We start from the raw sequence: 23226 nt of genomic DNA, 5'->3' as shown, positions 1-23226 counted from the left end.
CAGAAAATGAGCAGGCAATTCCTCATTTTATCTGACCATCTGAAGGGGAAGCACCCATTCTTTTTTCTTTAATTCAAGCCCCGCTAACGTTTGCTTTCGTAGACCTCATTCTGAATTGAAGAAACTTTTCACCTGTTATCAAAAGAATTGCTGTAATGTTCTCATATTGTGAGAATTGCATGACCTTGCGAGGCAATCAGACTGTAAAGTTCCTTAATTTATGAAGCCTTAAGTCCTTCAGCCCATAGCCTTATTGATCTCCTTATAATTACTTCAAGTAGATTGCTGACACAATGGTGTTATATCCCATTTCACCAATTCACATGCAATTTGGTATGTCACAAACAGTCTCTCTGCAAACCACTCTGTAGATATTATCTTTGATGTGCCATTAGCACTTGGAATCACAGATAACTTAACTAAAACTGCAATACCATAATATTTGTGTTTTATTGCCTCAAATACAATTTGTAAATGTTACTTAAGGTGACTTAAAGTAATGTGTATCTTTGTGTAATCAGCTCGAAGTCAATGGCCTCAGTGTGAACTCAAGTCTGTCCTTCCTTCAATGAATGACTACAGTGGACCATTGACATGACAAATTAGTATATTGCACTCTGAACTAGACAACCCCAATGTAAATTACAATACCTGCTGACAATTCAACACTGCCTTCCTCCCGAGTTGCTAATCGCAGCCAGCCATGACGTAAAGCTGAGAGTGAATGCTTAGTCACTGGAAAGTTGGGAAAATAGGGATTTGCTCCCACATAACCACAAAACAGCTCTAGAAACCATGCTGAAATTATTCAGCGTCCACTGGAATCCAGGGCCTAGAGAAGACCATCGGACTCAGTACATTCCTTTTCCATGGATCAATGTCACTTCCCCACGCTCTCATCACATCCCTCAAAGCCTTCACTTCATAAATGCCTCTTGCATCCATTGATATAATTTGCTTCAGTGAGTTTTTCTGATAACTTAATCCACAAACTCAAAATCGTTATTTGATTTGATTTATTATTGTCACATGTATTATTATATAGTGAAAAGTATTGTTTCTTGCATGCTGTACAAAAAAACTGTGTTATGGGAGTGGCGTTTTCAGAACCCCAAAATGTATCATGGAGTTCAACCAACCTCTCCCTTTAACGTATTGTTGCTTTTGAAGCACACGGCTTGGTCTCCAGGTGTGGTATTACAATTATGGACACATGGGTCTTTAAACACAAAACAATGTTTATTCCATGAATTCAGCTTCACCTTTTTAAATAAACATTGGATCATTTACCACCCCTTACTCCAAAGATAACCCCGAAAATAATACAACACTAAATAATCCCTCAAAATGTTCCTTCAAACCTCCAAAATGAAATGAAATGGAAATTAAAATGAAATGAAAATCGCTTATTGTCACGAGTAGGCTTCAAATGAAGTTACTGTGAAAAGCCCCTAGTTGCCACATTCCGACGCCTGTTCGGGGAGGCTGTTACGGGAATCGAACGTTGCTGCTGGCTTGCTTGGTCTGCTTTCAAAGCCAGCGATTTAGCCCTGTTCTAAACAGCCCCTAAAGCAGTGCTCCGAAAGCTAATCTTTCCTGGCAGAGATCACCGCACATCCAGCTCACTGCAAGCACAGACACACCCAAGCTCTTTTCCGCAAAACTGAAACTAAAACTCCCAAAAAGCAGAAATGAGCTCAGCTCAACTACCCTCACCCTCTGACATCACTTCAATAGTATGAGCTGCTCCATTTCTTAAAGGTACATTGTTTAAACATCCATTTCTTAAAGGTACTCTCACATGACAACTGTTATACCTGGCTTCCTTTCTTACCCCTGACTTTCTAGTTTATATCTTGTGCCCCTTGGATTAATGATGTAAAGTTAGATAGGAATGTAAATTGTGAGGAGGATACAGAGAGGCTACAAAGAGGCATAAGTAGGTTAATTGAGCAGGCAATAAGGTGGCACATGAGGTTGAAGTGGGGAAGGGAGGTGAGGTTATTCACTGTGGCTGAATAGAAGAGCAGAATAATTTTTAATTGTTAATGTTCAGAGTGATTTTGGCATTCTTGTACAAGGAAGAGAAAGGGTGGGAATTTAGAAGTGGATAGAGTTTGGGCTTGAGGGTGGGTGTGCCCGCAACTCCACATTGCTGAATGTCATGCCCGTTTGGTGCCACAATCCCAAGCCACTTTCGGAAAATCCAGCTCAGGGTCAGATTGAAACGTCACCAGCAAGCAACAGGTAGCCAACTGAGGGAAATTAGGGTCAATGACAACCCTGTCTCCACATTGACAGGGGCTTCCAGTCGGCAATGCAGGTAAGAGGCATTGGCAGACCGGGGTCAGGCAACCATGGCCAGTACACTTTGGGAAAGAGCTATGATTATTCCGATGAAGGATCGCACACCACCCTCCTCCCCCTCCTTAACAGTGCTGCTGGGCCACATCTGCAGTCGCTGGCTGTCCGGTGGAAGGGTTGCCCATCCAGAATCACAGCCAGGCAGCTGTGACCCTTTTAAGTTTTGAAAAAGTGACCACTTTTTCTGAGATGCCGCCTCTCACTCTCTCTCCCCCTCGCTCTCTCTCTCTCTCTCGCCACCTTGGATCGGCATCTTCCACCTCGGCTGATGGGATGTGTCAGTGCCAGAGAAAATCCCTGAGAGGTTACCGACTTCCTGAACTGGATAGCGGCCCCACTCCCTGTCATCAATTGGCCTGGCCTTTAAAAGTCTGGACAGGGTGAGCCTGGAACAAGTTGTGTGGTCAGGACCCAGAAATGGCCCCAGTTTCAGGTTCACGACCCTGGATGGAAAGTCCCAACCAGAAGGTTAATGTAAAGGTACGGCAAGCAATTAAAAGAAAGGCCTACCATACAAGGTGCTTTTCACAGACAGCAGATGCCTTTTCAGGCAAACGGATTGATTGATCGGTTGATGTAGAGTGAAAAGTATTTTTCTGTGGCCAAGGTACTGTACACAGTTCATACATAGTAGACAAAACGAATAACCGACAGAGTACATTGACAAATGGTACATCGACCAACAGTGATTGGTTACAGTGCGGAACAAGGGGCCAAACAAAGCAAATACCTGAGCAAGAGCAGCATAGGGCATCGTGTTCTTACAGGGAACAGATCAGTCCAAGGGAGATTTGTTGAGGAGTCTAGTAGCTGTGGGGAAGAAGCTGTTCCTATGTCTGGATATGCGTGTCTTCAGACTTCTGTATCTTCTGTCTGATGGAAGGGTCTGGAAGAGGGCAAAGCCTGGGTTGGAGGCATCTCTAACAATGCTGTCTGCCTTCCTGAGGCAGCGGGAGGTGTAGACAGAATCAATGGGAGGGGAATCATTTTTTGAAATGTAGTCGCTGTTGTAACGTAGGAAACACAACAGCTCAATTTGCACACAGCAAGTTCCCAGACACAGCAATCTGGATAATCTGTTCTTTGAGATGTTGGTTGAGGGATAAAAATTGGCCAGGATGTCAGGGGCAACAAACCTGCTCTTCTTTGAAATGGTGTCCTGGGATCTGAGAGAGAAGACTGGGGCTCAATTTAACATCTCAGCTGAAAGACGTCCTCTAATGCTACAGCACTCATTCAGTATTGCATTGGGATGTCACCATAGATTCAGTTTCTCAAGCCCTTAAACCCAGAACCATGTGACTTAGAGTCAGAAATGCTACCAACCGAGCTAAAGCTGACCTTTCCGATAAACAAATAACATGTTGGCCTTTATTGCAAGGAGATTTGAGCAGAGGAATAAGAACTAGGAGCAGGAGTAGGCCATCTGGCCCTTCGAGCTTGCTCCGCCATTCAACGAGATCATGGCTGATCTTTTGTGGACTCAGCTCCACTTTCCCGTCTGAAGACCATAACCCTTTATTCCTTTATTCTTCAAAAAACTATCTATATTTATCTTGAAAACATTTAATGAAGGGGCCTCAACTGCTTCACTGGGCAGGGAATTCCGTAGATTCACAACCCTTTGGGTGAAGAAGTTCTTCCTAAACTAAGCCCTAAATCTACTTTCCCTAATTTGAGGCTATGCCTCCTAGTTGTGCTTTCACCTGCCAGTGAAAACAACCTCCCCACATCTATCCTATCTATACTCTTCATAATTTTATGTTTCTATAAGATCCCCCTGTATCCTTCTAAATTTCAACAAATACAGTCCCAGTCTACTCAACCTCTCCTCGTAATCCAACCCCCTCAACTCTGTGATTGACCGAGTGAATCTCGTCTGCACACCCTCCAGCACCAGTACGTCCTTAATAAGACATCTTGCTATAATTGTGCAGGCCTTGGGTGAAACCTCATCTGGAGTATTGAGCACAAATTTAGTTCCATATCTGAAGAAGGATAAACTTACCTTGGAGGCAGCACAGCGAAGGTTCGCTAGATTGATTCCTGAGATAAGAGGTTTGTCCTGTGACGAGAGGATGAGTAAATTGGACCTATAATCTCTGTATTTTAGATGATGAGGTAATTGATTGAAATATATACGATTCTGAACGAGTGTGACCAGATGGACAGTGAGAGATTGTTGTGCCAGCCTGAGGAATCTAAGACAAGGACCAAAAGACATAGGAGCACAATTAAAGCATTTGGCCCATTGAGTCTGTTCCATCATTCAATAAGATCATGACTGATCTGAGGTCATATTCCTCAACTCCACTTTCCCATTTTATCCCCATAATTCTCGATTCCCTTACTCGTTAAAAATCTGTCTATCTCATCCTTGGAAATACTTATCAACCCAGCCTCCATAGCGCTCTGCATTAATGAATTCCATAGATTCGCTACCCGCTGAGAGAAGAAATTCCTCCTCATCTCTGTTGAAATGAGTGACCCTTTATCTGGGATTATGCCCTCTGATCCTAGACTCTCTCATAAGGGGAAACAACATTTCAGCATCTACCCTGTGAAGACCCTGAGAATCCATATGTCTCAATAAGGTCACCTCTCATTCTTCTAAACTCCAATGAGTACAGGTCCGGCCTACTCAAACTCTCCTCATGAGAAAATCTTTCCATATCCAGGATCAACCTAGCTAATCTTCTCTGGCCGTCCTCCAATGTCAGTATAGCTTCCCTAAGATGAGGGGGCCAAAACTGTTCGCAGTATTCGAGGTGAGGTCTACTTAGTGCCTTGTATAGTTTTAGCAAGACTTCCCTATTGCTATACTCCATTTTCTTTGAAATAAAGGTCAAATTCCATTTGTCTTCCCTACTATCTGCTGAACTTGCATGTTAGCTTTTCGTGATCTATGCACGAGGACCCCCAAATCCTTCCGTGCTGCAGTTTTCTGCAATGTTTCTCCATTTGAATAATATTCAGCTCCTTTATTCTTCCTACCAAAGTGCATAACTTCTCATTCTCCTACATTATATTCCAGCTTATGAGTTTTTTTCCCCCACTCACTTAAGGGGTGGATCGTTTAGGACTAGGAAAAGGAAAAATTTCATCAGTCCGAGCGTCGTGATACTTCAGAATTGCCTGCCCCAGAAGATTGTGGAAGGGCCATCGTGGAGAATATTTAGGGCTGCGATAGACAGACTTTTGGTCCCTCAGGGAATGAAGGCATATGGGGATTGGGCAAGAAAGTGAAGCTGAGGCAGTAGATCAGTCACTATTGTATTGAATGGTGGAGCAGGCTCAAGGGGCTATATGGTATACTCCTGCTCCTGCTGCTTATGTTCATATCCCTCAATATTTAAACAGTTCACCATTGTACACAGTTTGCGTAGATCTGTTTGGTCAATCATGCCATTCAAAAGGTGAGGAGAGATTTAAATAAATGACACTAAATGCCAGTCTGTTCAAAAAATAGAATTCAGATTTTCAAGACTTGAAAATAAGTCTATTATCAACTCACCTTTCTTGGTTTTGGCTATATTTCTTTTTCAAACACTCCATAAATGACCATGGTGCTGCTTGCAATGAGTCAGAATGTTATTTTGAAATAAAGGTTATTAATTCCAAGTAAAAGGTAACATCTGGGATAGTGATTTGCAGTGACTGGATAATAAAGGTTATATTTTATTAAATCGTTTTATCTTTGGGACTGGATTCCACAAGCCTCATACACTAGTAGCTGCAAAACCAGGTCAGAAGTTGAGAATTTTGCAGTGAGTGACTCACCTGACTTTCCAAAGCCTGTCCACTGCTGTAAGGTGTTGGGAGTAGTTTCCTAGGTCCCATTAAGGTATTCGTTGTCCAAGGTCATTTAACCATATTTATTAACTATGAAGAACAGTATGCATTGATACAGTAAAGGTCCAAGTTACCAGCTGTCTCCATGCTTGCTTCTACACACAGCTCATCCCAACATTGCACTGACTGCTAGATGTGGGTCATGCATTCTCTTACATTGCTGTGTAGGTGGTACTGTACTCAGTTCCACATTAACCTTTCATGTACCAGACCCTTATACTACATCGACCATCGACAAAGCACGCCAGGAGTGTGACAGAACACTCCCCACTTGCCTGCATTAAAGGTGAAGGTTAAATCGCCATTGTCCCAGATGACCATAAGCTGCTTTACACTTTGAGGGGGATAACTGACTGATTTTAACCTGGGATCATACATCTCAGAGAGGGGAGGGGGGTAAGCTTGAGAATGTGGGGCCTCAATGAATAACCTCCACCGGTATGGGAATTGAACCCACGCTGCTGACCTTGCTCTGCATCACAAACCAGCTATCTGAAAAACACTCTAGAAGCTCGCTCGACACCATCCAGGATAAAGCATCTCACTTGACTTGCCACCGCATCTAACACCTTAAACATTCACTCTCACCACCACCAGTGCACAGTGCCTGCATTATGTACCATCTACAAGCTGCACTGCAACAATTGGACCTTCCCAAACCTACGACCTCAACCCGTCTCCAGTAGAATCAGGGCAGCAGATGCATTGGAACACCACCAATTGGAAGTTCCCCTCTAAGTCATATGCCATCCTAGCTTAGAAATAGCTGGGATAAAAACCTAAAACGCCATCCCAAGTTTCTCTGCAATACATGCACTGCGGTGATTTAAAAAGGAGGTTCAACATCACCTTACCTTAGGGATGGGCAGTAATTTTGACCATGCCAGGGTAGCCCACATCACATGAATGAATAAAAAATGTCTGCCCATTATTTTGTCAGAAGTGCATTACAAAGAAATTGCAGTATGAAAATAGGTCGTTGGGGCCATCAAGTCTGTGCTGAGGATTGTTCTTCACATGAATATATTAGTCCTGGAAATTGGCTATGAGTCATCCTGGACCAGATGACGCAATATGCTGCTGCCTCCTCGGGAAGCTGTGCTTCCTCCTTCACTCCTTTTCGTGTAAGTAGAAGGAGTTTCCTGCTTGGTTGGGCAGGCAAGAGAAGGTGCGGGTAAGCCTCTTCGCACATCCTAACCCTCCCACAGAATGGGCCTGTCCATTCTCTTCCCCCTATTCCTCCAAGTAGCAAATGTTAGTGGGGTTTCCGGCATTGTCTCCATGGGACAATAAGCTCATGAAAAACCGTCTTGCCTACCACCTTCCCACAATGCCTTCAGGATTCTTCAGACAACATCAGCTGTTGAACCCTTCACCTATTTAAAAGAAACACTTGACTTCAGTGATTTCCCCGTGGGAACAGGAACCAGCAAATGAAGAGCTGCAGGTACAAATTTGATTCAACGTTTTGTCTCCGCTGTGGCCTTGTCGGATATGCGAGTGGGACTTTCTCCTGTTTGATATTGGAACTTGCACTGCTCACTGCACAGCGATTAATTTCCTGGGCTGGAATTTAATGCCCTCCTGAGACAGGATTTGGAGTTGAAAGGCCATGTGATTGGGCAGGAAAATGAAAGGTAGAGATCCTTCCCCTTCCCCCGTCTCTTCAAACAAATTCAGGGCAGGGAGGCTCGAAGGTGGCCTTCCTGCCTGGAGACCCAGGAATATCCTGGCAGTTAACTCTGGGCTCCCACTTTGCAGGGCACACTGTCTGATTGGGGCACCCGCCAGCAGAAAGGGAGGAACCCGGAGTACGACCTCTTCGATCCCCTTTCCCTCCACCTCGCTGGGGCCTTCCAATCTGACCCTAGTGACCGGCCCCACTCATCTTTATTTGGGCTCCATCGTCTATCCTTGGTTTAGGCCATGCTGCCAATGCTGGAGATCTGCCAGCCTCTGACTGGATGGCTGCTTTCAGCGTGTGATATCTGCCCCACACAGGGATTTTGTGGGGGGAGTGCAGGAATTTCCCTCCGAGGTGCCAGGAAGCCCAAAGATGAGACGGTAAGTGCCTGATTGGGACATAACCCCATTGGAACTTCCCGAAAACAACCACAGTAGTGTTGCCAGTGGTTTTCCATTTACTTCTGCCTCTGATGTGAAGGAAACACCTTTGCAATCATTCAAGAAGCAATACGGCGATGTGATGTGGAATTGTGAGTTTTGGTGAGAAGAATGAGTCAGTGTCTTCCATTATATTGTGAATTTTGTTTTTCAGTTAAGACGAGAAAACAAATATTAATCCACCCGCTTTGAACTGTTAACCATCTCAAATCTAATCTCAGTGCTTCATTCAACCTTAATAGTAATTCTGAACCTTAAACAAAGTTTAGCTCATTCCAAATTTGACTTTAACATTTCAACATGCTCCCAGCTTCATTGAAAAAAATCAATGGCATTTTGACGTACCTTCCAACCTATTTTCTGCATAACATTTACCCTCCTTCCTGCTTGTTTTTTGATATTGTCTATGACATTACTGATAATGGCTATTCCAGTCCCATGCACCATCATGTAGCTCAGAACCGAAATATAATCGCATTAAAGAGAACTTTTTAACATATCTCAGTCGGGACTCTCCAGTTTCCTGGCCGCGTGTTTCTCGGTGGCGCACTGCTCGCTGGTGGCGGGATTTTCTGCTCCCGCCGCTATCAATGGGATTTCCCATTGAAGCCACCTCACCGGGAAACCCGCGGATGGGGGTTCATTGCCGGGCGGGAACAAGAGAATCCCGTCGGCAGCAAACGGCCAGAGAATTCCAGTCCTTGTTCCTTAATAGAGACTTGAGGCTGCCAAAGGTGCAGGAACGTACAGGCACAGGAGATTGCAAAGTGCCTTACAACTAATTAAGGACTTTTGAAGTGGAGCCACTCTTATAATTCAAAGAAACTTAAGGGCCAAATATGCACACAACATAATCACACAAACAACAATCAGATAACTTACAAGGTAATCTATTTTTGGTGGTGTCTGTGGGATGAATGTTGGCCAAATGGCGATCTGCCAAGAGGGTCATGTGACCTGGGTAGCCAATCAGGGACTAGAGTGGGGCATTACCCGAGTAAGCGTGGGTTTCTGTATCAGTTCAATCCTGGAAGCTGACTTGCAGTCACGAGGCTACAAGCCTTTGCATTTTAGTTCTATGTAAATAAATGTTGCAGTTGCTATTTCCTAAACTGGTGAATGGGAAATAGGATATTAGCGAGAAGGATTTTAAGAAGTGGTCTCAAGAACATGAGTATTAAGTCGTGTTGAGTTCGAGTTGAGAAACAGAAGTGTTTGCACATATGCCCTTATTCGGACAGGTAGATCTTTTTGATACCTCTGTGGAGGATTGGACTCTATATTGAACATTTGGGCTAGTTTTCAGGCCAATCAAATAGAGGAGGAGAGGAAGAGAAAGGCAACATTTCTGAGCTCATGTGGGACCCAGACCTACAATTTAATATGCAGCCTCACATCCCCAAGAGCGTCCACGTCATTCACTGAGATAGGTGAATTGGTGAAGACACACTACCATTCAAAGCCATCAGAAATATGGCAGCGAGAGTCGCTGGGAAAACTATTGCAACTTATATTAACAAATTAAGACAGATCGCAGAGCACTGCGACTCCGGAGCCACTCTTAATGATATGCTGCGGGGTAAATAATGAGGCCATCCAAAGGAAGCTATTAACAGAGGCAGATATCAATTCTCAGAAGGCTCTGGAGATAACAATGGCGATGGGGGGCATTGAGCAGGGCACACAGGAGCTTCACAACATGCAATCCACCAATTAGGGCGAGAAGCTGCAGTCAGCAGAGTCACCAAAAACAAAGATGTAATTTTAAAATGGGAAGCAAATGCAGCCATGAATAGAGCAAGAAGGTTTAAAAGAACAAATCAATCGCATAGGATTAAAATAAAATGTCACTGGTGAGGGAGTAATCACTCCCCTGAAGCCTGCCGGTATAAAGAGGCTGAATGTTCTTTCTGCCACAGGAAAGGTCACTTAAGGCACCAATGTAAAAGTAAGTCAATTCTACCCAGTAACAGAGTTAGTAACACATCACAAGTCCATAATGTGGAAGAGTTCAGTACTACGGGTTTAAATGTTCACTCATTGTTCAATGTGAAAGCGGCCAAAGTAGCCCCCATCACTGTGATGCTTTTGATAAACAGTAGAACCTTAAATATGGAGGCTGACACCGGAGCCTCTGCCACAGTGATAGAAAACACACATTTTGATATTTAAAAGGAGTCCAGCCATTGAGTTTGAGGGGTATCACAGCAAAACTAATTTACACAGGAGAGGCCATCAACATGAAGGGTACAACCACAGCACCTGATTGGATTGGATTTGTTTATTGTCACGTGTACCGAGGTACAGTGAAAGGTATTTTTCTGCCAGCAGCTCAAACAGATCATTTAGTAAATTAAAAGAAAAAGAAAATACATAATAGGGCAACACAAGGTACACAATGTAAATGCATAGACATCAGCATCGGGTGAAGCATACAGGGGTGTAGTATTAATCAGGTAAGTCCAAAGACAATCATTTAGGAGTCTGGTAACAGCTGGGCAGAAGCTGTTTTTGAATCTGTTCGTGCGTGTTCTCAGACTTTTGTATCTCCTGCCCGATGGAAGAAGTTGGAAGAGCGAGTTAGCTGGGTGGGAGGGATCCTTGATTATGCTGCCCGCTTTACCCCAGGCAGCGGGAGGTGTAGATGAAGTCAATGGATGGGAGGCAGTTTTGTGTGATGGGCTGGGCTGTATTCACGACTCTCTGAAGTTTCTTGCGTTCTTGGGCTGAGCAGTTGCCAAACCAGGCTGTGATGCAGCCAGATAGGATGCTTTCAATGGTGCATCTGTAAAAGTTTGTAAGAGATAATGTGGACATGCCGAATTTCCTTAGTTTCCTGAGGAAGTATAGGCACTGTTGTGCTTTCTTGGTGGTAGTGTTGATGTGGGTGGACCAGGATAGCTTTTTGATGATGTGCACACCTAGGAATTTGAAGCTGTTAACCATCTCCATCTCTGCTCCGTTGATGCAGATAGGGGTGTGTACAGTACTTTGCTTCCTGAAGTCAATGACCAGTTTTGGAATTGAGAGAGAGAATGTTGTCGCTACACCACTCCACTAGGTTCTTTATCGCCCTCCTGTCTTCTGACTCATTGTTATTTGTGATCCAACCCACTATGGTCATGTCATCAGCAAATTTGTAGATGGTGTTGGAACCAAGTTTTGCCACGCAGTCATTTGTATTCAGGGAGTATAGTAGGGGGCTAAGTACGCAGCCTTGTGAGGCCCCGGTATTGAGGACTATTGTGGAGGAGGTATTGCTGTTTCTTCTTACTGATTGTGGTCTTGGGTCAGAAAGTCGAGGTTCCAGTTGCAGAGTGAGGAGCCAAATCCTAGGCTTTGGAGCTTTGCTGTGAGATTGGCTGGGTTTATGGTGTTGAAGGCAGACCTGTAGTCAATAAATAGGAGTCTGATGTAGGAGTCCTTGTTGTCAAGATGCTCCAGGGATGCGTGTAGGGCCAGGGAGATGGCGTCTGCTGTGGACCAGTTCGGGTGGTATGCAAATTGCAGTGGATCAAGGCATTCTGGGAGTATGGAGTTGATGCACTTCAAGACCAACCTCTCAAAGTACTTCATTACTACTGACGTCAGGGCTGGTAAACATTGAGGCACGTTGTCTGGTTCTTCTTTGGAACCAGTATGATGGTGGTCTTCTTGAAGCAGGTGGGGACCACGGCAGAGTAGGGATAGGTTAAAGGTGTCCACGAACACATCTGCCAGCTGAAAACTAACATCATCAGCTCACTCAGCTTCCAATAATAATACTGTCAGGTCAAGGCCAAGTCTTTTCAGCCATGATTGACTCAAGGTAATCAAGTTAAACTGGATGGAGACCTTCCAAGCATGGGAAGAGGGACTGCCTGAGTTAATCGAGAATGTTTTTTGCAACGAGTTAGGCCAAATTAAGGGCCTTCTGGTGAAGACCGATGTAGATCCAGAGGAAACCCCTCATTTTTTTAGAGCGAGCCCAGTAATATGCTTTGCGAGAAAGGTTGGACACAGAATTGAAGAAATTGAAACAACTGGGTGTTATCCAGCCAGTTCAATTTGTGGCAGCACCTATAGTCCCTGTAATAAAGCCTAACAAGACCATCTGCAACTGTGGAGTCTACAAATTAACAGTTAATCAGGCTGCCAAGTTAGATGAGTATCCAATCCCCAAGGTTGAAGACTTGAACACAAAGCTGGCTGGAGGTCAGTCTTACACAAAGCTAGATATGAGGCACACATATCAGCAATTTCAGCAAGATGAAGTTTCCCGAGATTATGTTACAATAAACACGCACAAAGATTTATTTCAGTATACGCGCCTACCCTTTCGTGTGTTGTCAGCATCTGCCATTTTACAGAGAACAATGGAAGTCTACTGCAAGGTCTGCCAGGAGTTGTAGTATTCCTGGATGATGGTTTGCTAACTGGATCGTCAGAAGCTAAGAATCGTCAGAAGCTAAGAATCTAGCTAACTTAGAGAAGGTGTAAAAGAAATTATAGGAGGTTAGAGTACGTCCCAAGAAGGAAAAATGTACTTTTCAGGTGGCATATCTGGGGTATTGCATAGATGTGCAAGGATTACACCCCATTGAAGACAAGGTGAAACAAAAACGAAGGCACCAACCCCCCAGAAACACATCTGAGCTCAAGTCATTCTTCGGTGGCACAGTGGTTAGCACTACTGCCTCACAGCTCCAGGGACCCGAGTTCAATTCCCGCCTTGGGTGACTGTCTGTGTGAAGTTTGCACATTCTTCCCCGTCTGCGTGGGTTTCCTCCGGTGCTCCGGTTTCCTCCCACATTCCAAAGATGTGCAGGTTAGGTGGATTGGCCACGCTAGATTGCCCCACAGTGTCCAAAGTTTGGGTGGGGTTGCTGGGTTACGGGGATGGGTTGGAGGTCTTGGGCTTAAGTAGGGTGCTCTTTCAAGAGCTAGTTGCACTCGATGGGCCGAATGTCCTCCGTCTGTAGTTTTATTCTATGAGTAGTGAATTACTATAGGTGTTTTCTCCCAAATTTGTCGACATTATTGGCCCCTTTGCAGATGCTACTACAGAAGCACCAGGGTTGGGTTTGGAATTCACTCCAGAGAGAAAATTTTAACAGAGAAAAGCCATTGTTACATTCACGAGTTTATCGGTGCGTTTCGACCCACCTGAGGAATTTGTGTTAACCTGTGACACTTCTCCATATACTGCACGTCAGTGGATCCATAAGGTGGACAACGGATCTGAAAGACCTAAAGTGTATGTCTCGAGAACCCTTTCAGAGGATGAAGAAGAACACTCTCAGATTGAAGAAGAATGCTTGACATAGTAAATGGGGTAACAAAGTTCCACGAGTATGTATATGGGAGGCACTTTACCATTGTTACACACCATAAACTACTCTTGGGTCTTTTTAAGATAAGGCTATTCTGCCAATCACATCGGCAAGAATTCAGCGTTGGGCTTGAATTCTGTCCGCCTACGAATATACATTCATGCGCTGGTCTGGAATATATATCTGCCTTTACCAGAGAGTGTAGCACCTCCCTCAGTACCGCAGGAAATTGTTATGGTGTTGAATTTCTTGGACACGTTGCCAGCTTCAGTGCAGCAAATCAAGTATCAGCAGCGATCCACTGTTGTCCACTGTTGGCACAGGATACTAAGAGGTTGGGCCAGTGAGCCAGTTTCTGAAGAAATGAAACCAGACTGTATACAAAAGGATGACCCCTAGCTGAATTGCACGGTGTCCATCTGGGTATACCTAAAATGAAGATGCTCGCCAGGTGTTATGTGTGGTGGTCTGGTATCAATGCCTACTGGGAGAGTTTGATGAAGTACTGTGAACAGTGTCAAATGCAACAAAGGTTGCCTGCTGCAGCCTCACTGCACCCCTGGGAATGGCCGGGCCAGTCATGGGTACAGGTTCATGTTGATTATGTGGGGCCATTCTTGGGCACAATGTTTTTCTCCTTGTTGATGGCCACTCAAAGTGAATGGAAGTGTTTGAAATGAAGTGGGCGACGTCACGCACCACAATTGATAAATTGCATTAGTGTTTTTTAGACCCACGGGACACCTGAATGCATAGTGTCAGAAAACGGAACGGTCTTTGTGAGTGCTGAATTTCAAAATGTCACTTCTTTAAATGATGTCAAGCACGTCAAACTGCGCCTTACCACCCAGCACCTAACAGACTGGCTTAACGAGCAAACCAAACCTTCAAGGGGGGCCTTAAAGAACAGTCAGGGGAGACCCTTGGAGACCAGAATCTCAGTTAGGTGAATTCTCCCTGAGTGTACCTGAACATGCGCTGGAGTGTGGCGACTAGGGAATTTTCACAGTAATGTCATTGCAGTGTTAATGTAAGTCTACTTGTGACACCAATAAAGATTATTATTATTACAATTCCTTCTGGGCTATAGAATGGCTCCGCACTCTACAACGGGAGTGTCGTCAGCAGAGTTGTTAATGTGTCGGTGTCTTAGAACCAGAGCAAGTCGTGTGTTTCTGAAGTCAGAAGAAAAATCATGATTCGGGAAAATCAACAAGGTCGTTTTCAGTGGAGGGAGCCGTGCATGTCAGAACCTTTGGAAACAGCTTGAGTTGGGTTTCAGGAGTAGTTGTATCAAAACCAGGACATTTTGTCTTATGAAGTGGATACCCAAGGAGGAATCATCTGGAATCTTGCAGACCCATTTACGAGGATGCGAATTGTCCCAGCAGCCAGCACTGTCACCTGAAACCATGTTGTCAGCTGGAAACGTTGTTGACTGTCGAAGTAGTGAAGTACCGAGCCAGCCTGTGACAGGTGAGTCTGTCGTCCCCATGGAAACGGATGAAGCTGAGTTACCAGTACCTGAGGAGATGCCGGGTACAGTGGCTTCTGCAGAAAGCATCCCAGTGGAAGCAGCCCCGACAGAGGAGTTACACCTCTCTACTGGAAATCAGAAACTACCTGAAAGACTCAATTTACGATGGACCGATCGCATGTTTTGAATTTTTTAATTATTGGAGACTAAGTAACTTCATTATTATCAATGTACAAAATAACATAGAGCAGGAGGGACGTGGTGTTTGTCCCCTTTAAGGGGCGATCTGCCGATAAGATCTTAAGGCCTGAGTAACCAATCAGGATGGGGGATCACCCGAGCAAGCGCAGGTTTCTGTATCAGTTCGATCCTGGAAGCTGATTCACAGCTACAAGGCTACAAGCCTCTATCTTGTTGTTATATGTAAATAGAAGTTTCAGTTATTATTTACCCAACTGGTGAATGGGAAACATTACACCAAGACACCCTACACTTCTTGGGGTAAAGTGTCTCAGGACCTTTTCCATCTATGTATGATGGCAGATAGGACCTTGATTTAACCCCTCATTCAAAAGTTGGCAACTCAAGACAGTGCAGCACTCCTGCGGGACTGCACTAAAACGTCAGTCTAGGTATTTGGAGTAAGGCCACAAACTAATGGGCCTGGATTTTACGCTCCCCCACCGTACACCCCGCCGCACCCCCCCCCCCCCAGCCATTTTTGAGATGGCGGTGGGTGGGGGGAGAGTGGGGAGCATTAAATTGTATAAACGGGATTCCTTCTGGGATCCCACCCGCACTGACTTGGACACGATTTCAAGATGGAGGAGGCAGGGTCACAGACGGGAATCCCACCCTTGTCCCGGGTGGGGGGAGGGGGGCCCTCCATCAGAAGCACCCTTCTGATTGAGGATGGCGTCCCCTCAAAGTACTGGCCACCACCAGACGTTCCTCCCTACACTCCCCGCACTCCAATAACCCAGTCGCCCGACGCCCCCCTCCCCGGTAACCCCCAGGCAATCTCTTCCCTCCCCTCCTTGAGACCCATGCCACTTGCCTTCATAACAGCTCCCTGTACGGCACTGCAATGCTTCTTCCAGCCACTGCGGCGCTGCACCTGAATGGGCTGGAGAGCAGCACTCCAAGGTGAAAGTTCCTTCCATGTGGCAACATCAATCCGGCATGTTGCCAATCAACGTTCCTTTGAGCATAAAATGGCAGTAGGCCTGTTAGAGTCGACGGGGATGTGTCCCCCATTGACTGCCTGGATAGTGCGGGGTGGGGGTGCGGGGGGAGGTCAAGCCCCTGCCATCCAAATATTTCAGGACATAATTTTCTGACAGAGGCCGAAATGATCCAAGACAAACACCATTGGCCATATTCCTCATGTGGAATTTGATTGTGTTGTATGCTTAGTTATTTAGGACTTCTAAAACTAAACTCAGTGCCCCTAGATTAGAAAATAAAAATTACTCTGGATAGTGATCAAGGGAGAAACCCAACATGGATTTGTTCAGGGACAGAGTCAGAGTCAGCCTTATCAATAATATAGATAATAGGACATCAATAATAGGACATTCTGGGGGGAGGCGGGGGGGGGGGGGGGGGGGGGACGGGGACAGCGAGCCGTCATGGCGCACATAGGCACCAACGATATAGGTAAAAAACGGGATGAGGTCCTACAAGCTGAATTCAGGGAGTTAGGAGGTAACTAAAAAGTAGGACCTCAAAGTTACTAATCTCAAGATTGCTACTAGTGCCATGAGCTAGTCAGAGTAGGAATGTCAGGATGGATAGGATGAATGAGTGGCTTAAGATATGTTGAAAGAGGAAGGGATTCAAATTCCTGGGGCATTGGAATCGGTTCTGCGAGAAGTGGGACCAGTACAAACCGGACAGTCTGCACCTGGGCAAGACTGGAACCGATATCGATGTCCAGATGTGTTTGCTAGTGCTGTTGGGGAGGATTTAAACTAATGTGGCAGTGGGTTGGGAACCGATGCAGGAAATCGGAGAGAAGTAAAACGGGGCCAGAAACAAAAAGCAGTAAGGGGGAATGTGTAAGGCCGAGTAGCCATTGTCAAAAATCAAAAAGGGACACAGTACAGGGTACAGTGGCTGAGGAGAGTGTGAAAGGGGAGACACTCAATGCAGGATTGAGGGTGTTGTACCTAAATGCGCGCACTATGAAGAACAAGGTAAATGAGCTTGTTGCGCAGATTGAAATGGGCTGATACGATGTGTGCATCACAGAGACGAGGCTGCAAGGGGATCAGGGCTGGGATCTAAATATCCAAGGATATATGTCCTATTGAAATAACAGGCAGATGGGCAAAGGGGGTGGGGTTGCATTGTTAGTAAGGAATGAAGTTAAATCGATAGCAAGGAGCGATATGGGATCAGGACAAAGAACAAAGAAAATTACAGCACAGGAACAGGCCCTTCGGCCCTCCCAGCCTGCGCCGATCCAGATCCTTTATCTAAACGTGTCTCCTATTTTCCAAGGTCTACTTCCCTCTGTTAAAGCCCGTTCATATACCTGTCTAGATGCCTCTTAAATTATGCTATCGTGCCCGCCTCTACCACCTCCGCTGGTAAAGCGTTCCAGGCACCCACCACCCTCTGCGTAAAAAACTTTCCACGCACATCTCCCTTAAACTTTCCCCCTCTCACCTTGAAATCGTGACCCCTTGTAACTGACACCCCCACTCTTGGAAAAAGCTTGTTGCTATCCACCCTGTCCATACCTCTCATAATTTTGTAGACCTCAATCAGGTCCCCCCCTCAACCTCCATCTTTCCAATGAAAACAATCCTAATCTACTCAACCTTTCTTCATAGCTAGCACCCTCCATACCAGGCAACATCCTGGTGAACCTCCTCTGCACCCTCTCCAAAGCATCCACATCCTTCTGGTAATGTGGCGGCCAGAACTGCACGCAGTATTCCAAATGTGGCCTAACCAAAATCCTATACAACTGTAACATGACCTGCCGACTCTTGTACTCAGTACTCCGTCCCATGAAGGCAAGCATGCTGTATGCCTTCTTGACCACTCTATCAACCTGTGTTGCCACCTTCAGGGTACAATGGACCTGAACTCCCAGATCTCTCTGTACATCAATTTTCCCCAGGACTCTTCCATTGACCGTCTAGTCCGCTCTTGAATTTGATCTTCCAAAATGCATCACCTCGCATTTGCCTGGATTGAACTCCATCTGCCATTTCTCTGCCCAACTCTCCAATCTATCTATATTTTGCTGTATTCTCTGACAGTCCTCCTCGCTATCTGCAACTCCACCAATCTTAGTATCATCTGCAAACTTGCTAATCAGACCACCTATACCTTCCTCCAAGTCATTTATGTAGATCACAAACAACAGTGGTCCGAGTACAGATCCCTGTGGAACACCACTAGTCACCCTTCTCCATTTTGAGACACTCCCTTCCACCACTACTCTCTGTCTACTGTTGCCCAGCCAGTTCTTTATCCATCTAGCTAGTACACCTTGACCCCCATACGACTTCACTTTTTCCTTCAACCTGCCATGGGAAGGCATAGAATCTCTGTGGGTAGAGTTGAGGAATTGCAAAGGTAAAAAGAGTAGTCAGGATGTGGGACAAAAAATAAATCAGGAGATAGAAAAGGCATGTCAAAAAGGCAATATTACAATAATCATGGGGGACTTCAATATGCAGGTGGACTAGGAAAATCAGGTTGGTAGGGGATCCCAAGAAAAAGAATTTGTGGAATGTCTAAAAGATGTTTTTTTTGGAGCAGCTTGTGACAGAGCCTGCTAGGGAAACAAGCAATTCTGGATTTGGTAATGTGTAATGAGGCAGACTTAATTAGGGAACTTAAGGTGAAGGAACCCTTCAGGAGCAGTGACCACAATATGATAGAATTTACCCTGCAGTTTGAGAGGGAGAAGCTGCAATCAGATGTAACGGAATTACAATTAAATAAGGATAACTACAAAGACATGAGGGAGGAGCTGGCCAGAATTGATTGGAAAAGGAGCCTAACAGGGAAGACATTGGAACAGCAATGGCAGGAGTTTTTGGGGGTTATTAGGGAGGCACAACAGAATTTCATCCCAAGGAGGAGGAAACATGCTAAGGCGAGGACAAGGCATCCATGGCTGACGAGGGATGTCAAGGACAACATTAAAGCTAAAGAAAAAGCATACAAAGTGGCGAGGTTTAGTGGGAAGCCAGAGGATTGGGAAGCCTTTAAAAGACACCAATGGGACGCCAGAGCTCCAGGAGACCAGGGGGCAGAGGTGAGTACAGTGGCCACTACTAAGGAGAAGATTCTGGGGAAACTGAAAGGTTTGAAGGTGGATAAGTCACCTGGACTGGATGGACTACATCCCAGGATCCTAAAAGAGATAGCTGAGGAAATTGTGGAGGCATTGGTGATGATCTTGCAGGAATCACTGGAGGTAGGAAGGGTCCCAGAGGACTGGGAAGTGGCGAATGTAACACCACTGATCAAGAAGTGAGGGAGGCAGAAGACAGGAAATGATAGGCCGGTTAGCTTGACTTCGGTCATTGGTAATATTTTAGAGTCTGTTATTAAAGATGAGATCGCAAAGTACTTGGAAATCCATGGTAAAATAGGACTGAGTCAGCACGGCTTTGTCAAGGGGAGGTCACGTCTGACAAATCTGTTAGAGTTCTTTGACGAGGTAACAAGGAAGTTAGGCAAAGGAGAACTAGTGGACGTGATCTATTTAAATTTACAGAAGGCCTTTGATAAGGTGCCGCATAGGAGACTGTTAAATAAGTTAAAAGCTCATGGTGTTGAGGGTAAGATCCTGGCATGGATAGAGGATTGGCTGACTGGCAGAAGGCAGAGAGTGTGGATAAAGGGGTCTTTTTCAGGATGTCAGCCAGTGACTAGTGGTGTGCCTCAGGGGTCTGTGCTGGACCACAACTTTTTACAATATACATTAATGATCTGGAAGAAGGAACTGAAGGCACTGTTGCTAAGTTTGCAGATGATACAAAGATCTGTAGAGGGACAGGTAGCATTGAGGAAGCAAAGGGGCTGCAGAAGGATTTGGATAGACTAGGAAAGTGGGCAATGAAGTGGCAAATGAAATACAATGTGGAAAAATGTGAGGTTATGCACTTTGGAAGGAGAAATTTAGGCATTGACTATTTTCTAAATGGGGAAATGCTTCGGAAATCAGAAGCACAAAGGGACTTGGGCGTCCTTGTTCACAATTCTCTTAAGGTTAACGTCGAGGTTCAGTCAGCAGTTAATAAGACAAATGCAATGTTAGCATTCATGTCAAGAGGGCTACAATACAGACCAGGGAGGTACTTCTAAGGCTCTTTAAGGCTCTCGTCAGACCCCATTTGGAGTATTGTGAACAGTTTTGGGCCCGTATCTAAGGAAGGATGTGCTGGCCTTGGAAAGGGTCCAGAGGAGATTAACAAGAATGATCCCTGGAATGAAGAACTTGTCGTATGAGGAACGTTTGAGGACTCTGGGTCTGTACTCGTTGGAGTTTAAAAGGATGAGAGGGGATCTTATTAAAACTAACAGGAAACTGCAAGGCCTCGATAGAATGGATATGGAGAGGATGTTTCCACTTTTAGGAGAAACTAGAACCAGAGGACAAAATCTCAGACTGAAGGGATGATCTTTTAAAACAGAGATGAGGAGGAATTTCTTCAGCCAGAGGGTGGTGAATCTGTGGAACTCTTTGCCGCAGAAGGCTGTGGAGGCCAAATCACTGAGTGTCCTTAAGACAGAGATAGCTAGGTTCTTGATCAATAAGGGGATCAGGGGTTATGGGGAGAAGGCGGGAGAATGGGGATAAGAAAATATCAGCCATGTTTGAATGACGGAGCAGACTCGATGGACCGAGTGGCCTAATTCTGCTCCTATGTCTTATCGTCTTCTGTCACCATAGCTGAAGAGACTGAAGTGATGAATTTCGTCAAGGTTTTCCAGATCAACCAACTGTACTGATGGTGTTAGGCTGAGACAGTTTGTGACGACTCTGTAGAAACCATGGAAAATGGCCCACAATCGGGAAAACTCCCCGGAACATTTATTTCTTTACTGTCAAGTCTCACATTCAAAGAATAACCATTTTAAATGATGTACCTGAAACCAATGGAACAGGCACGAGTACTGCTCAAGAAATAGATGAGATAAAATTATAAATGTAATTGCATGAGGGCCTTGAATAAATAAAAAATGGTGTCCTTGTCATAATTATTCATGCTCTAGGCGAAGCTACAGCTGTGTTGTCTTTGTCTGTACTGTCACAATTTACTTTTTATATTTTTTAATAGCACACTCCCTGATGTCATGGCACATTTCACAAATAAATTATTGCTAAAATCTCAGTTACAATCTTTTAATGTTGAGTTACATATTTCTTGAATCATACTCTAAATTAATCACTTCAAATTGCTCACTCACTTACTGCCAACACCGATGACAGACTTTTAACTATACACATACACACACTCTCACTCACACATACATACTCACTTACATAGACACTTTCACACACACTGTCACTCACACTGACACTAACACACACACTCAGTCACACACTCACTCACTCACGCACACATACATACTCACTTACATAGACACTTTCACACACACTGTCACTCACACTGACACTAACACACACACTCAGTCACACACACACTCACTCACGCACACATACATACTCACTTACATAGACACTTTCACACACACTGACACGAACACACACTCAATCACACACACATTCACTCACGCACACATACATACTCACATACAAACACACACTGCCAAACACATACATATTCATTCACACACACATTAATACACATACTCAGTCACACACACACTCTCTCACACACACACACTCATTCACTGTCACACACACTCTCACTAACTCGCACTGACACACACTAACACACACACTTTCATTAACTCACACTCACTCACATACTAACACAACACTCACTCACACACTGTCACTCACACACATGCTCACACACACTCATTCACACTGCCACACACATACGCACACGCACATGCATACACACACACACTCACACTCGCACACACTGTCTCACACACACATATACATACACATGCACACACTGTCACACACACATATTCATATGTACGCACACATTGTCACATAGACACTGTCAGATACACACACATACTGTAATTCACACTTGCTGTCTCACACACACACACATGCATACTCTCTCACTCACACACCTTGTCACACACACAGTCACTCACATACAAACAGTCACTCACACAGAGTCACTCACACACGCACTCTCACACACACACTCACACACTGCATGCACATGCAAGGGGCTGGTTTAGCTCACAAGGCTAAATTGCTGGCTTTTAAAGCAGACCAAGCAGGCCAGCAACACGGTTCAATTCCCGCACCAGCCTCCCCGGACAGGCGCCGGAATGTGGCAACTAGGGGCGTTTCACAGTAACTTCATTGAAGTCTACTCGTGACAATAAGCGATTTTCATTTCACATGCGTGCATGCACATACATGCTCTCTGACACTGCAATCACGTGTGCACGTGCACACACACTCTCTCACTTGCACTCGTCACACACACTCATTCAGTCATTCACTCACACACACACTCAGTCAACACACACACACACAGTCACACACTTACACTCATGCAGACACAAACACACACACACACACACCATATTACTTCACTGACACTCTCGAAATATATTGTCCATTGCTGTCTGATGCATTTTAATTATTTTGCACATTGGAATCTCCGTCATGTACTGCCCTTTAAACTGTCTTTGCTTATTGTCTTAATATCACACCACACATGACTGATCACCCTATCACAGAAACTCTATTCTTGCTAAGGAATGTTTTGTTATAAATGTGGCACTTAAAACAACTTATTGCAGAATGTTTCATATGGTATAGTTAGTAAAAACCTTACTATATCCAGTCTGATGTACATAGGAAAGCCTGGTTCATCATCAACATGAGAACACCACTTGTCGGAAGGACATTAATGACTTCAAGATGCTCAGTCAGCCATTAAATTGATTGTGCATTGCCTA

The 23226-nt window shown here is 44.9% G+C and overlaps 1 protein-coding gene across 2 annotated transcripts in view; it reads left to right on the top strand.

The window, feature by feature from the left end:
* Nucleotides 1–23226, top strand: part of LOC119974762 (ALK tyrosine kinase receptor-like) — a 1320646-nt gene that overhangs the window by 1189948 nt on the left and 107472 nt on the right. The window lies entirely within an intron of this gene.

The sequence above is a fragment of the Scyliorhinus canicula genome, chromosome 1 (assembly GCF_902713615.1).
Source record: "Scyliorhinus canicula chromosome 1, sScyCan1.1, whole genome shotgun sequence".
NCBI lineage: Eukaryota > Metazoa > Chordata > Chondrichthyes > Carcharhiniformes > Scyliorhinidae > Scyliorhinus > Scyliorhinus canicula.
Note: the sequence above shows the minus strand (reverse complement) of the source record. Positions and strands in the feature narration are given on the sequence as shown.